The sequence below is a fragment of the Pinus tabuliformis genome, chromosome 5_2 (genome assembly GCF_031772625.1).
Source record: "Pinus tabuliformis cultivar Carrire ecotype Pingquan chromosome 5_2, CPIR1, whole genome shotgun sequence".
NCBI classification, from domain to species: Eukaryota; Viridiplantae; Streptophyta; class Pinopsida; order Pinales; family Pinaceae; genus Pinus; species Pinus tabuliformis.
Window position 1 is genome coordinate 37,489,264 of NC_142306.1, and position 17,387 is coordinate 37,506,650.

Consider the following 17,387-nt stretch of genomic DNA (forward strand, 5'->3'; position numbering starts at 1 on the left):
AGACAGAGGAAGAAGAGCTTTCAAACCAAGGTGGAGGCGGTGATGTGGGAAGAGCACCCCATTTATTTTGAAAAGATGTGGCACGGAGAAGAAGGGTGGAGCACGGAAAAAGAAGAAATATGATAAAACACAAGTTGATCCCATGGTCTTGATAGAAAGTGATCTCGATGAGATCGACGACAAAGTAAGGGATACAACTACAAAAGTGCTGCAACAATTTGAAAAACACTACATGCAATTGTTGGGGAGTGTCCAGAAGGATCTGTGCGCGCTGTAGATCCAAACAAGTAGAATACAGGCGGGCGTTGGACAAGTGAGTGTGAAGCAAGCGAGTCTAACACCCGGGACAAGCCAAGCAGTGGAGCTAGTAAGGAACCTGGATCTTAGAACTATACCATTGCCAGAAGGGTCCATTTGCGTAGAGTCAGTCAATGATCGTATTTTCCTTAGTAAAACAAGGATATATGACTCAATATAGCGACGCTCTACAACGAAACCCTCCACGCGCTGCATAAGGGGGTGGCAGAGGAATTGAGAACTAGGGAGCATCACACCCTGAACCTCATAAGTTAGTACAAAGTCAACAATGAACAAATGTTAGTTGAAAAGACACAGGCTCTAAAGGAAATGGAGGCACTTTAGGTGCGTAGTTCAAGTCTGGAGTCAGTAGTAGCAGAGGCTTGTAAGACAATGCCTGAACTTCACATCCTGGAGGATGCACAACTTGAAGCCAAAATCAGAAAATTAGTCGCTGCTGTGCGTGATGCTAGAGCAGAAGTTGGACGAGTAACTTTTACATTCAACATGAAGATTACAGAGCTACAGTTGAAGTTGCAGCCTACGACCCTTCCTGAGGTCCAAGAGTAGCATGGTATCACAATTAAGGAGGGCATGGATACCTTGGATGCCACAGTCACTGACTATGCGACACTGTTTGATCACGCTATGGATCTATTGACCAATTTGTAGGAGGATCTAAACCTACAAACATTGAACACAGAGGTAAGAGAGATGCAATGCCAATATGATGAGGTCAGGGAGACTATGCAAACCTTAGCACTAGCACAACGGCTTACCAAGTTACAGGAAGGAAAGCAACCACTAGCATAGGTAGAAGAACTGAAAAAGAAAGAAGCCTTACTAAAGGCCAGGTTGTAGCCTTGGTTGGATGAGGCTTATCAGATCACGCTCTCCATTCAAGATAAGATTAAGGGACTGCAATAGATGCATTAGACAATGAGGTTGGAAGTAGAAGGATCAGCCACTAAAAAATTGGTCGAGGAGGTTCGATAGGCAGCGACACAGAGGGCTATTGAAGTTGCAGTGATCCAGGTGGAGCTGGGGGATCTTCGCAATAAGATCGCGGTGCTAGCAGAGTGACTTGAGGGTGAGTCACTATATTTGTATTGGGAGCTTGTTGGGATTAGGTCCCCTGGGTTAGTTTGGGGTTAAGATAACCCAAATTTTGGTACAGTTTTGTAAATAATGTAAAGTCTCCACGATTTATGGATGCGGAGCGTGTAGATGAATAAGAGTCAAAGGGGCTTAGCCCCTTGTTTAAGTAAAGTTTTGAGTCAGTTTTGAGATTCACCCATGGTCCACGAACCATGGAATTGTAGGAAAAAAATATATAAATAGTGAGTCTTAGCGAAAGGAAGAAGTAACTAGAGGGGAAAAAGATAGAGAATTGGGTTGATAAGAGAAGTTAAGGCAGGAAGGCTCTGATTCCTGCACTTAAATAGAAAAACAAAGGCTTCACAACTGAGTGCACGAAGGCCTAGGTAGAGTCTACAGTTGAGTGCGTGGACCCCTGCAGCTGTGTGCACAGGGCGGTTTGAGTCTGTAATCCTTAAATTGAAGATCAATAAAGACAGTTTTTCCAGAGAATTCCTGAGTGTTTCTGTTTATCTCTATTAATATTCTATGCTACTGATAAATGACATGCTTTATGAATTATTGATAAATGCTACGCGATTAGCTTCAATCTATCTTAATAATGTATGAAATGAATGTTTAAGAACTTCTACGAAGACTCTTGTGATTTCTCTTATGTTTGCTGACGGCTTAAGTAGATCTACGCGAACAACAATTTAAGATTGCTTTCTGATGCGCGTAAGTAGGTAAATCGACTGTTAGAGGTCCACAAGGACTGATCGTGAACCTTCGCGAAGGTCTAAAGGCCGCTTTAACAAATTTATAGTAACGATCCCTAGGAGTTTATCAATCTGAGTGAAGGTAGACCCAAGGCGCTGGAAGACATCACACTAGTCTCTGGATGTAAGAAATTGGTTCTTGCATCCCCCCATACTGCTTTGGATGAGACTGCAGCCTGCTCTACGTGGGTTGTTGTTGAAAGGGCCAGCAGTGTAGGGTTTTGTTGGTTGGTGAAGCTAACTCTGAACCTGGGTTAGGACCCCCTAAGCCAACAAAGAGGCTGAATGAGCTTGTGTTGTAGTGCCTATGTAGAGGAAATACGCTGAAAGTTCCTGAGAAGAAGAAGAAGGCTTAGATCTAAGTGTATGTTGTTGAGAGCAGAGGGATGAGTACAATGTGCTGTTGTAAAGTGAGCAGAGGATAGAGTGCAACATGGGATGAGTAGAGGAAAGGTTATTGAGGAGAACATAGTTGATATTTGGCAGAGTAGCTACCATCTATAGAGAACATTGGTTCCTTATTGAGTGTGGGTTAGAGCTTGCATATAGGGAGTTGGTGCTTCCATATTAGTGGGTGTATGAAGAAAGCTTGGATGTTGGTACCTCCTGCAAGTTGGTTCTTTCATAAATACAAGGAGATGTAAGTTGGTTCTTGCAGCAAATTTGTGAAGTTGGTGCTTCACATGGCGCTTTCGGTAATTTGATCAGGTGTCTTCAAAAGGAGAGAGTTGGTGCTTCCTACTAGTGGGTTCTAGTAAACAATCAAAGGGAGTTGGTGCTTCCTGTGAGTGGTGTCTAACAAACTGATTGATGTAAGAGTAGGTGCTCTTATTTTTACATCAATAACAAAACAAGCTTTGGTGGTTTTTCTCCTGGAAGGGTTTCTGCTAGTGTCAATATTTGCATACTTCCATCAGGGATCACATTCCTCTTTTTGCATGATCATTTTAGGTGTCTCACCTTGCAATTTCAAGTCATTCCGCTAGGTCATACTTTGAAATTGATTCCCTGATGGTTGTTTGAGTCAGGATTGGTCTTTTCCCTCACAAAGATGTCTGCTGACCCACTCTCATAGTTGGTTGAGATTTTAAAACCTTCTGTCACTCTTGTCATCTCAGTCAAAATTAGTCATGAAATCAGGTCTTCATTTTTCATTTAGGTCATTAGGTTTCATCTTTCTAGGTCTAGGGTCATTATTGTATCCAAATAAAGGGAAACAGCAAGTGTGGGGAAGACCTAATAAAGGTCATTCAGTCTCTTTCAATCAAAATTGATATATGGATGTTTTCTTTGGTTCTTTGTAGCTTTTCATCTCAAAAACATTGTTTTTGAGTTGAAAATGGAAGATTTATTTGTAATTGTCAAAGTCATTTCATGATAAAGTCTCTAATTTCCCAAGCTACTTAAAGTCATATATTCCCTACTATACACTCCATAATGCAAAGCCTTAAAGCATATCAGCCACTCAAAAGCATTAGAAAGAAACATGAGAAAGAAATTTTAAAAGGTGAATGATTAAAGTGGTGGGTCCCTATAGTGAAAATTACAGTTATAAAACCTCAAAGGGATGAGCTAAACTTCATCATGCTCATTTGACAAAGAGAAAAACCGAGTTGCAGCGAATTGGTGGCCAAAGAAACTACAGGCACTGCGCATAGATCTTGGGTGCTACGCATAGAGCCCGAGCGTTGCGCACACAGCTGGGGCACTGTGCATACAGCTGGAGTGCTGCACATAAAGCCTACACGACTGTGTATTTTTGCACGGCATTGCACATACAATAGGGCGATGCCCACCTGTACACGGCGTTGCGCATAGGGCCGGAAACCATCAAAAATATCCTAACAAGAATCCAAATCACTTCTTTTGCTACATAGAGCCTCAAACAAGTAACTATACTCCCTAAGCTATCCTCCTAGCACTCATTTCAAGATTTTTGAGTTTGTTCGCTATTAAAATTTTCAAACCCTAGGTTGTGTAAAAAGCCTCCTTGCTTATCAATTTCCTATTCATTCCCATATCTTATTGTCATATCCCTAAATATCGTCCCTATTCCCTATTGTCAAATACACTTATCCCCTATATCCTAGTCCCCAAACAAAATCCATAAACCCCTACTTACAAAATAGTCCCTATTAAAATATACCCCCCTTTTCTCACTCTCACATCATACATATCTCATTCCTACATCACACAAACTCCTTTCCCCTTCCCTATCCCTACTCACCATAACTACCACTTCCTGATTACCTTCTCTAGGGTTTCTAAAGATTCAAACTTAAAAACATGGATAAAGAGGATAAATATTATGAGTAGGAGGAAAACAGTGGCAGTGAAAGCATGGAAGATGAACCTCAGCATTAGAGAAAACCACATAAGGGAGGCAGAATTATCAGAGAGGAACCATAAAACATCAAAGAGTTAGAGGCTTCCCCTATGACTGCCTCTTGTTTTGGGTATCTGGGATGTTATGAGTTTTGTGAGAAAGTACAAAGAGTTCAACATCATCTTGAGCTGACCAGGAATTTTGTAGCAAATCTCCATGATAACTCTTGTCAGGTTGACATTTGCAATTTCCATCTTCATCATTGCTGATGCTACAAGGATTCTAAATGTGGGGGAAAAATGGTATAAAGCACAAGATTTGGATGAACACTACTATGAGCCATACATCAAATCTAGGTACATGAATGAAAAGAAGAGGACCTTTCCTTTCAGGTTCCTTCACAACAAGTATGCCTCTATGATGAGGATCATTATGAAGTAGTTTACATGTGATGGTAGATTTTCCAAACTATACACCTATCATATTAGTCTTCTTGTGCACTTCAGAAGAGTGAAAATGTTGAACATCCTGTACTTCTTATTCATGAAGATTGAGAAGATGGCCTACATTGTACAGAAAAGGCCATACCCTCAGCAGATGAATAGTATTTATCACTGTTTCTAAATTAAGATTATTGTGCTACATCATCTCAACCTCCTCAACATCTCCTGGGATATGTTTATTACCAATGACATCTTCAATGGTCCTCAGATTCCTCCAACAGTGCCTCAAGAAGTAGAAAGGCCTTCCAGCAGTACCAAAGTAAAGAAAATTAAGAAGGCTAAAAAGACTAACGTTGTTGAGAAGACAGGAACCTAAAAAACATATTAGAGAGGGGATAGAAAGTTGTTTGCAGCAGATAGGCAAGTGTTTACTCCACCTGATGTGTAAGGGGCCTTTCCTTCTTCATCAACTCATAGGAAAATGCTTGCTCCACAAACGATGGAAGGGGCTTTTCCTTCTTCATCAACACATCAGGTGCAACAGGTGCAAAAAGGGAAGGAAAATATGGTGGAGGAAAGCCTCAATGATGAAGAGGAAAGGGAATTTGATTTGATGGAACATGATGAACCAGAACAACCATACATTCATCATGGAATTGGGATAGTCGACTTGGAGGCTCAAGATGAGGCGACAAATGAAAGTATAATCATAAAGGAAAAAGATGCACAGATCCAAGCACTGATGGACAACTTGACGAGAGCTAAGTATGTCATTTCATACCTTGATCAAGAGAATAAGAAGCTAAGTGACAAACAGGTCCTCATGGAGCTAGTACTTCTCAAGGCAAAGAGGCAAGATGACAAAGGAAAATCAGTAATGCAAGAGGAAAAGACCCTAGCCACCTTAACTACAGAACAGAGGCTTGAAAAGGAGATTTATGAGGATAGAGAAACATGGCTTGATAGGGTCAATTTTTATTTGGAGAAGTTGCTAAAAAGGGCCAATAAGGACAATCAAACCGCCAGGCACATGGCTCACCATTACAGGACCTGGAACAAGATTTGTAACATAAGAGTCAAGCAAATGAAGACAAGGCTAAAACAAACCCTCAAAGGCAAAAAGGAGGGTGATAGGCTTAGGTTGCTTGCTGAAGCTTCCTTGGCTAACCTAGACACTTGATGGTGGTGGTATCCCACAAATTTTGAGCCATTTTGAGCAATTTTTGAGAATTTTTGCGTTTTTGAAGAATTTAGCAGTTTTTGACACAAACATTTTGGCTCTATGCGCAACACCACTGGCGCTGCACTTTTCCTAGGAGCATACAATGGAAAAAATAAGACGACCATTAGATTCCTAAAGATGTAAGCATGATCCCTATGCATTTTCTAAGTTTTTGGAGCATAAGTGGTCAGCCAAAAGGTCAAAAAACACCTTAAAAATCATGTTTCTGGCCCTGTTTTGACCATGGCGCTGCGCATAGAAGCAGTATTGGGAGAATTAGTTTTTTAGGGGTACAATAAACTCCAAATGGGAAACTAAAGGAATATTTGGCAAGTAGACATGACAGGCTTTCCAATGAGCTATCATGAGCTCAATTTGGACATAGGGAAGGCCTCCATATTGGCCCTGCAAAAAGTGTTGCGCATAGCATTCTGGCGCTGTGCATAGCCTTCTGGCGTTGCGCATAGGACAATTTTCTGCTTTATTTTCACTCTACTGTGCCATGACTGTAACTTTTGGGTTTTCTCTTATGTATGATGTTTTTACTGATGTAAATGGTGACTAGGCATGTAAATAAGATGAATATTAGTTACTGGAGGGGAGATTCATTAGATCAAAAGTTCTCTTGAAGTCAAATGAATTAGTTCCCTCCCTTTTAGAGGCAAGTTTTTAGGGTTTCCTAGATTCCAATTTCTTGTTCAGATTTTGATGGATTAGTTCCTCACCTTAGGGATTTGACCCCTGAGGATGGGAGGAGGTTGAATTGAGGTCTATATCTTCTTTTTCTTTCTCATTGTAAAGGGTTGGACTCAGTGGGATGCTTATGTTTTGATTAGATATCATTTTGTATCAGTTACAGTATGAGATTAATGAAAAATTGCAGCTATTGCTTTGGGATCCATGTGGTATGATGCTTAGTTCAGTTTTTCTTTTGTATTCATGTGTGAGAATGTATTGTTGACTCCATTTCATCATTTCATTTCCTTTATGTGAATGTATACAAGTCTGAGAGGCAGAATCCATATGCTTTATGCTCTGTTTTGGGTAGACATTTCACAGTCTGTGTTTTCTTCAGTTTAGGAAGAATCCATGTGGTTTATAGGCTCTTTCTAGCTCCTCACCTATCTTTCACCTCATCCATCAAACCCTAAGGTTTTGATCATTGTGCCTACCTTTCCCCATCGAACACCTTGCATGTTTGACCCAATTTCCTTGCCCTAACTGTTTGGCTCTTTTTGATCCAGCAAAACCCTTCAATAAAAAAAATCAAATAAAAACCTTGTGCTACTATACCTAGCCTAATATCAGTTTCTTGATCCAGTCATTTTGGCTGAGATCCTTACGGAGAGAGCCCTCTCCTAGCCTAGTAGGGCTAGCTACATGGCTAAGCGTGGTTTGTGGTTACCCCAGAATTGCCTTATTTAAGCCTGAGGTTTATTCCAGGTGCTAACATAGTGGCGACCATACTGGGAAATGAAAGATCAGAGATCAATCACCCCAGTAAGTTGTTTTATTTAAATTCTTAAGCTTGTGGATGATGAGTTTTAGAATTTTAATCATAGGCTGAATTGGAAAGTTGTAAAGCAATATCTTGATTTTCAAAATTAGATATACTGGCTTCCTGAAAATACAACAGATCTAATCCAGATCCAAATCCTTTGACCATTGTTAGTGATCCTCAAAACATTGGCTGAAATTCTAAAAAAGTTGCAGAGAAATCTAGTTTAACCGGAGAACAATCAAGTAAGGATTTCATTCCTAGAGTTAATTCACTCCCGGGAAGGTTAGATAATTTGCAGGACATAGAGTTTGATATTAATTTTGAGCAGAGTTTATTTCATAGTAAATCTTTAAGTTGGATTGATCAGAAAATTTTTGATTCCTATATATCTCTTCATAACCCCATTGAAGATTTGTTTTCACACAATGAATCAGGGTCACAACTTATTCACACTCTTGATCTCTTGCAGAACCTCTCTTCAAACTTAAACACTTGGGTACAAAATAAGATTCATAGGCCATATTTAAATTTTTAAAATACTTCCATTGCATCTACTACCACTCAAACTATCCTTCATCCTCTGCGTTCTTCTTCACAGACTGTTCACACCACTCAGACTATTGTTAATCCCCCTTTGATTATATCGAATATCCCAATACCTGTTTTAAATCCACCACCTCCCCCACCTCCAGTTATGGCTACCCAATATGCACCCCTTGTTTTTCCTCAAAATCTTGGTGCCATGCCCCTTGATTATCAAACCAAAATACCTTTGTTCGAAAACAATGAAACTATTACAGCTCAACAACACGTAGACAAGATGAATGATTTCTTTGACCTCCATGAAGTTGAAATTGAAGATGTGATGTTGAGGTTATTTGTACAAAGTTTTGGAGGAGAAGTTCAGAAATGGTTCAGAGCCCTACCAACATCTTTTATCCCTACTCTACCTATCCTTCAGAGGCAGTTCCTAGATCAGTGGGAGGTGAAGAAGAATCCCCTTCAGATTTTGTCCGAATATGAGAACATAAAAAGAAATGTTGCCGAGAGCGTGCAAGACTATTGATGAGCTCCAAAAATGGGTAACTTATTGGGCTCATTTTGCCTATTATTCTCCATAAATCCACCATTATTCATAGTTTATGCATTATTTTGAGTATATTTATGTTAATTGGATGAATGCGAATAGTCACTTGACCATGAAGACTAATACGTGTTTATTGCAGATTTTTGGACAACTTTTGGACCAAGGTCAAGCATTTATGAGCCATTTGACAGCAAAATAAGAGGGAACAAGGCTGAGGATTCATAGGAAGGGTGTCTCCGACACTAAATTTCCCATCCTCGAGTTCTCCACCATCAGCTCGGAGTTCAGCAGCCCACCAAAGTTGATTTCCAAGGGCAGCCAAGCAGCTTTTGTGAAGTGGTTGAGTACTTGCAGTTTTGAGCAGCCAAGCCCCTTGAATTAAGGAGGACTGTTGGAGGTCCTCGTAGTGCATAAGTAGGAAGGCTTCCAGCCTTTGTAGTTTACTTTTTGAACATTTTGTATTTTTCACTTTAGTGCTGCTCTGCCTTTCAGCTCATTTTGGAGCTTCTGTTGTAAAACATTTTTTTTTGTGACATGGTTATTCTCTGAGTAATGGAAATCAGTTTCAGTTCACATAAGCTCTGAGCTTCTTCTTAGGAGCTTGTAGCTCTTGGGGTTGGGCCCAACCCAAGTGCCAGGTCTTCCTCTGTGTACTGTTATATGTTTTTGCTGTCTTCATAAAATAATTTCTGCTAGTAGATTAAAATCTTGCTTGGTTACCTAGGTCATTTTTGATGATTGAAAAAGCTTTTCATGTTTCAAAGTGATTTGATAGGTTGGTAACAGAAAATATCTTCGAAAAATGCCATCAAGCAACCCTGGATCTCACCTCTCCCTCCTCGGGACCATGAGTTGAGACCAAGGTGTCCTTGCTGCCACAAAACATTGTTCTTGCTTCTTCATGCAATTGCTAGTGTTAGTTTCTCAGTTGCAAAAGTTGATACCAGATGTGATTACATGTTCAGATCCATTCTTGCTTGGTTTTCATAGTTATTTTACATGATTTTCTACCAATGAATTTCTGTTCATCATGGTTGCTTGTTCCTAGGTCAAAGTAGGTTAGAATAGCTAGATATTTGGTTTGCATGGTCTTTGTTTCGTCAGTTTCAAGAAATAGTGTTCAGAACACCTATGATACCTCCCTGCCTAACCTTCCTCCATCAGTGCAACCTGCTCCATCCCCTAACTCAGATTCTTTCCCTTCGTTTGCCACATTTTCTCACTTTGACCTAATTTCCATATTTTTGTGCAACATTGCTCTATCCATCCTTGAATAAATCCAACCATCCTCATCAATTCTTAGCTTCATTTTCCAGGTCCTAGACCCCTCCACATCCTCATCCAACCTCCATCTCCACTTTTCCACCTTTCTTCCACCATCAACCCTTCAAAATCCCCTTTCGGAACATCCTGTAGAACCCCTACAGACTTCCTATAAAAGATCACGTGATCGATTTTTCGAGGTATGAACACTGTGAAACTCTCTGGAAGGGTGTTAGGGACCCCTTAGGCCCTCTTCTTACCTTCCCAACCTCCTGCAAGTGCCTACCCCGTTTCCTTTTGCCAATCAACCTTTGCACAGTTAAAAATAGTTAAAGCACATGCACATATAATTTTTACAAAATTACTCAAAAATAAAAAAAGATGTTCCTTTTCAGATTTCACTTCAGAAGTAGCTTAGACACATGCGCTTTACCTCCCCAAGAGTCAATGGCATCCCTTTCTGTAGTTCCATCCTCTTTTTTTGCACTAGTAGGGGTAGTCAGTAAAACTAGGGTTTGCATTTCCTTTAAGCTTTCAGCCTCTTTCTGCAAGTAGATTAACTTCCTTTGAGTTACTTTCGTCCATCACAATTAAAAGATTCTTCTAAGAGCTCATAGAAGTTGGCTTAAGCTCCTAGCGGACTTGTGCCAGCTGATCCAGTGACAGCTTGCGGCAAGAGCTAGTACTTGTGCATATAACATCGTCGCTTCCAAGTTTGTTACGAACTACCGGGTTGATAAAAGTAAATAAGGGAGTCCCAGGAGTTATAGCATTATTGCCACAATACTGGAGCCCACCATCTTTTTGGCGCCATTGCCGGGGAAGCGTCAGAGTATTTGTGATTGCTGCTTTTCTTCTATTTTCTACTTCAATATTCTGTTAAGTAGTTTATTTCAGCAAGCGTAGAGTAGTTGTTTCATTTCCATCCTGCAATTTCATTTCCGCAAAAGTAGATTAGACATTTCCTACTTTCATTTCATTTCAACAAGCATAGATTAGGTATTTCCCACTTTCATAGATTAGCATTTCAATTCTGCAAGCGTAGATTAGCATTTCAATTCCGCAATTTCAGTTCTGCAAGCATAGCTTAGCATTTCATTTTTGCAATTTCATTTCAGCAACATAGATTAGTCATTTCCTGCTTTCATTTCAATTCTGCATTTTCATTTCATCAAGATAGATTTTAGCTAGTTGTAGTTCAATCTCTTTCAGTTTTGCAGGTACAAGCAAAAAAAACTCCAAAACTCCACCAAAAATATTCCATTTCATGCCTCGTAGGAATAGAGACAATACAGGGAAATTCTTACCCAACACCCCCCACCACATCACTGAGTCACCCTTCTCTCTTCTTCGGTGCAGTTGTGGAGTACTAAAGAAGGTATGTTTTTGGCAATTATTTCAGCATCTTTTCATTAGAACTTACAAACCTTTTGCATCATGAACTAGGAAAATGATAAGGAATTGTTATAAAACTTGTGAGATTAATGTGAAAAATGAAAACACTGACAATTTTCATTTTCTTATGCACGAAGAAGGAAAAAAGAAAAGCTGTCGTTCCAAAGGAAAGGACAAGGACGTGTTAACTGTTGTCCCTTTGACGGGGAACCGTATGCAAACAAGGCAAAACAAATCAAAGCGAATCAGCCCTGGAAAGGAAGTGGAGATATCGGCTCGGCACAAGAAAGAAAAGAGATAACTGAGGACTAACGATTCGGCGAATCCCTCAGGATCCCTTGATCCTGAGGGATCGCTGCTTTAACTATTTTTTGCACCTAGACATCTCCGCCTTCACCATTATAAAAGGGGCAGCACTATTAGCTTGAAGGGGGTGGAGTCTGTTATGTTTTATGTAATTCCTCTTAAGATTGAAACTTTGATCATCGAGTCTCGTTGAGAACTGATTTACTGTAATTCCGCCTTATGCATTAATACAAACTTGGTTGCTATTTCATCTCTGAGTCTGGAATAACTTCAAGCGGTGTACCGCTGGAGGCTAAGGGCTCGGCCCTAGAGGACACTTGCTCCTGTACTATCACGTTTGGTTTATGCGTGGTTTGCTTATCCACGTTATTTGGTAATCTGATGTGTTTTGTAAGTTTACATCACATGCTCTGTTATGTTTAATTTACTCAGGTTTCTAAAGGCAGAACTATTGCATTAAATCTACAACGTATCACTGTTATTTTAAGTGATTGATATAATACTGCCGGTATTTACAGAATACTATTGTTGTTTAATTACAGAGTATCAATGCTGTACACTTATTTCATTTGTACTACTGAACTCATCTTAGGGATTATGTTCTTTGCGATTGTTGGGTCTATAGACATTGTTGTTCCATTCTGAAATACAATCGTAATCTTTTATAAATGAGATTGATAACTGGTTTACCAAGATTAGGTTACTATTAAGGTGTGCCGTGTGCATATATGGTTTTCAAGCGTTGTTCTATAATTCATCATTAATCAGTGCTGTTCCATTTTTGTGTGTTGTTCAATTCGTCCTTAAGAGTGAAGGATTGCCATTTGATTCCTGTAGGTCACGATTAGTGCATTTGATCTTGTAGATTAAGGTGTTCCTGCTTGTTAGACTTAATTGCTGTTACAGTTTCCTGTTTGTTGTTCCATTTCAGGTTTGTTGTTCTATTCCTTATTTGCTATTCCATTTCTTATTTGTCGTTCCATTCCCTGTCATTTGTTATTTTGGTGTGAAGAACGACCTAAGGCTGTAGTGAGCATTGACTTTTACTGTCCGGCTCCCAGATCCATGATCTGTTCTTTGATTTCTTTTAGTTCCATCAGTTTACAAAGGGATGAGTTACTGCTACTGAACCCTTGACTGAGAGATTGCTTAGTTTTCTGAATGTGTGGTTTAATCTTTTGAAGTAGTTTGCTGTAAACAAGCATCCATTTACTCTTGTATTTTTGAGCACTGTACTACTAGCATTACTCTAGAAAACGATAGCCTCAGACTGAGACACTCTTTGAAATAACAAAACGTTCCTGGATTGACAAACTAATGTGAGGTAATTAGAGGTGAAAGAGACCCTTTTTATAGCTCGAAATTTTGGCGCCGTTGCCGAGAGGAAAGAGTGTAGCCATTTGTTTCTTTCAAGAGTAGTGTAAGAACCTGTTAAGGAAGAATTGGGTTTTAAAAATGGAAGGTAAGAACCTAAGTGTGGAGCATGTAACAGCCCTACTCCCCTGCCCACTTTCCTACAGATTTGTTGCTGTCTTGTTTGGGTAGAATCTAGCAGTTGATTTGTGTGCATGACTAAGCAGAAAAAGCCAGAAAAGAATTCCAAACCTCTACCCAAGCCAAAAAAAGCTAAGGGGACGGTGACCCTTGGCCGATCAACCTTCATAGATGAAATCTTCAAGAAAGCAGAATCTCAGCCTTCAGTAGGACCCAGAAAAGTTATTTCTAGACAGCCTACTAGTTCCCTTCAGGCCACAGGATCACCATCTGTAGCCTTTGCTGAGGTGCATAGTCAAACTGAAGAGCAAGACTTTCAAGAAATTGAAAATTCTACTCCAGAACTATTGCAAGAAGGGAATTTCAGCAACCTTTGCGAAGGAGGAGGAGAGACAAGGGAAATTGAGGAACCGATGTCTCCTCTTGGGACAACTCTGCCATTGAACAACCCAGACAAGGGAAGTGCTGCAAAAATCATTGTTGAAGAAACTCAATCTCCTTAGACATTAGGCACTCTCATTATCCCAGATAAAGGAAGCGCTATCAAAACCATTCCTATTAAAGCATTCTCTCTCAACCTAGGAATACCCTCCTAGATATCCCAGAAGGTTATTGGCATATATTTTACCAAATGGCTCAAAACCAGCCAAACACCCAAACCTCTACATTACAATACCCCATAGTGGATACTGCAACAAATGCGCCCATGAAAGCAATCCCTCTTCAACATATCCCTACATTCCATGATCTTACATCAGAAGATTCAGATGCATTTCTATTTGAGTTTGATGTGCTGTGTAGGGGATATGATTACACCACCGGCCCCCAGAAACTGAAATTATTTCCCTCTACATTAAAAGGGGCCGCCTTTAGATGGTTTATGGGATTAGGTGGCGGGGTTATAAATAACTGGGATCAAATGAAAGAATCTTTTCTAAAAAAATATCAGGACTATTGCAGGTCTAGAGAACTGAAGGATGAAATATTCCATATGATAGCTAGACCAAATGAAACATTAGAGGAGTATGTGGAATGTTTTCAATATAATCTTCAAAGATCTCCTTATGCATCACTACCATTACCTGATAATGTGTTAAAAACAACATTAATTAGGGGCATGAAGGAACAATCGATTGAAACATTAAACATTATGGGAAAAGGAGATATTTATCAGGAAAATTTTGCTGACATTATTGATTTATGTATCAGGAGCTCGAGAGGTAGCACAAGATTAAAACCGGCAAAACGTGATCGTTTTGTAAGAGATAATAAAATTTCGACATAAGGAGTAACGCGTGCAGAATTGGAAATTTATTGGAAAATTTTAAAACTAATATACTAGGGATGCTAACTACACAGCTTGATGTTATGCAGGCCAAACAGAAGCAAATGGAGGCAGAACAAAATTTGGCAATCTTCTGTCCCCGATGCAGGAAGAAACATAGCCATAAGGAGTGTCCACTAGATGCAGTTCGAACATGCGCCATCTGCACAAAAGATCACCTTACGGAAAGTTGTCCCTCACTTCCCGGATTAAAAGCAGTATATAAGGAAGCAGAAGAAGAGCTAGAATCGATGTATCTGCTCAACCAGTATCGTCAGTGGCAGCAGCGACAGTCTGGTATGTTTTCGGACCCAACTTCTTCTTTTCAGTCCCCACAGTATAATGCTCAACAATATAATATGTGGAAAAATCAACCCCCGTTTCCAAATTGGTCACCACAGTCGTTTCCTTCATCAACCTTGTGGCCGAATCAGGCAAGCCAATCTAGTTGGCCGAATTTTCCCTATGCCCCACCATATTGGCAAAATAACCTGTACCCAGCACAATGGACTCCCCCTACTTCACAAAGTTCAGACTGGCAGACAAACTGGCAAAGGCAGATGCATCAGCCAGTAGGAACCATGCCGCTCCCTCAATCTACACTGCCAGCCTTACAACAAAACCCCCAGTCTAATCTGAGACCGCAACTCCCAGCCCAACCCAATCCCAATCCAAATAACAGATCGGTCCAATCTGTACAAATAGTAGAAACATCAGAAATAAGAGCTGATTTGAGGGAGTGTAATGATCTTCAGCTAAGATCTGGGCGTATTATTGAAACTGAGGGAGATAAGACAGCCCATGCTGAAAATCAGTTACCCAGAGAACACCTGTCATGAGAAGATGTGAACAAACAACAAACTTATAACCAAGCAACGACATCCTCTGCCCTGTTCCTAGAACGATTAATCATACCTCGACCTACATAATATCCTGATTTTGACATTCTGGGAGAATTACAAAATTTGTATATAAAAATTCCATTCCTCCAAGCCATTCAAGACATCTCGATATATGCAAAGACTATCAAAGAATTATGTGTAAAGAAACCAAGGAGGAATGTAGCAAACAATCCAAGAGTCCAAGTAGTTGGCACTCTATCTGACTTATTATCAGGAAAAGAAACACCCATTAAATACGAAGACCCAGGAAATCCAATAGTCACTATCCAAATTAATGGTCAAACCTTCCCTAATGCCTTAGTTGATCTAGGATCTGGCATCAACATCTTGACAACCACTACTTGCCAAAGGCTAGGTATTACATCTGTAGAACCCACTTCTACCTTACTAGAACTGGCTAACCGATCTGTGGTTAGGCCAGAGGGCACACTACATGATATCATGGTATCTCTTGACTCCTGGGAATATCCGACCGATTTTCTGATAATAAATCCCAAAAGCTGACTTGATGGACACCCATTGATTTTAGGTAGACCTTGGCTTGCAACTGCCGATGCCTATATTGGCTGCCGACAAGGCAATATGACCATAACGAGGGGAGCCAATATCAAGAACTTAGCCTTATATCCTCCAACACAACCAAGTGTCACAATGATCAAAACTAATAAGCACCCTATATCATACCTTACTGACAACATTATATCTCCATTAACTATACAAAAGGCACTTGATTTTAAAGATCAGACAGAGGACGATGCCATTAATAAATTTATTAGTCAAACTGAATTCAGATCCCACACAAAGTGTCACATGATAGAGGCAGCATTCGATAACGAATTAGAAGAAGAGTATCTTAAAGATACGCATGACCAAACCATACCTGTTACCTCTGTTGCAAATAGTAAAATTGTGGAAATCGAACCAAGAAAAACCTTAAACATTAATGCCAACCTCACCTCCGAACAAGAAACAAAGCTCATCCATTTGTTGAGGAAATATAAAGAAGCATTTGCATGGGACTACCCTGATATGAAAGGAATTGACTCCCAATTATGTACACACCACATTTACATAGAAAAAGATGCGAGACTTGTTCACCAGCCTCAGAGGGGACTTAATCCTCATCTAAAATATGTGGTAAAAGCTGAACTTCAAAAACTTTTAGATGTCAATTTCATCTATCCTATCTCTGATAGTAAATGGGTCTCTCCACTTGTGCTAGTACCAAAAAAGAATGGGAAATGGAGAATTTGTGTGGACTACAGAGAACTAAATAAAGCAACACAAAAAGACCACTTCCCTCTCCCATTCATCGACCAAGTATTAGACACTTTGGCAGGAAATAATTTTTTTTCTTTCCTAGATGGCTTTAGTGGATACAATCAGATTCAGATTGCCCCTGAAGACGAAGACAAAACCACTTTTACTTGTCCTTGGGGAACATTCGCCTACAGAGTTCTACCTTTTGGCTTATGTAATGCTCCTGCCACATTCCAAAGGGCTATCCTCAACATTTTTGCAGAATTAATAAATGAAGGACTTGAAGTATACATGGATGACTTTACACTGTATGGAGACGATTTCGATCCAGCATTGGATACACTAGAAAAAGTCCTACAATGCTGCATTGCTACCAGGCTTTGTTTAAGCCACGAAAAATGCTATATGATGATGAATGAAGGACTTATTCTAGGACACTATATTTCAACAGCTGGCATTCAGGTAGACCCAGCCAAAATCCAAATAATTTTGCTTATTCCCACCCCTACCACTCAAATGGAGGTATGCAGTTTTCTTGGATTTTCTGGTTATTATAGGAGGTTTATAGAACATTTTTCGCATATTGCTGCACCTCTGTATTGTCGAGCGATAAAAATGTGTCTTTTTAACTCCTAATTACCTTCACATTACTTATCAACCGAGGGACGACTTTTTATTTCAAGAGTGTACTCAGTCTAAGGCGACTATTTA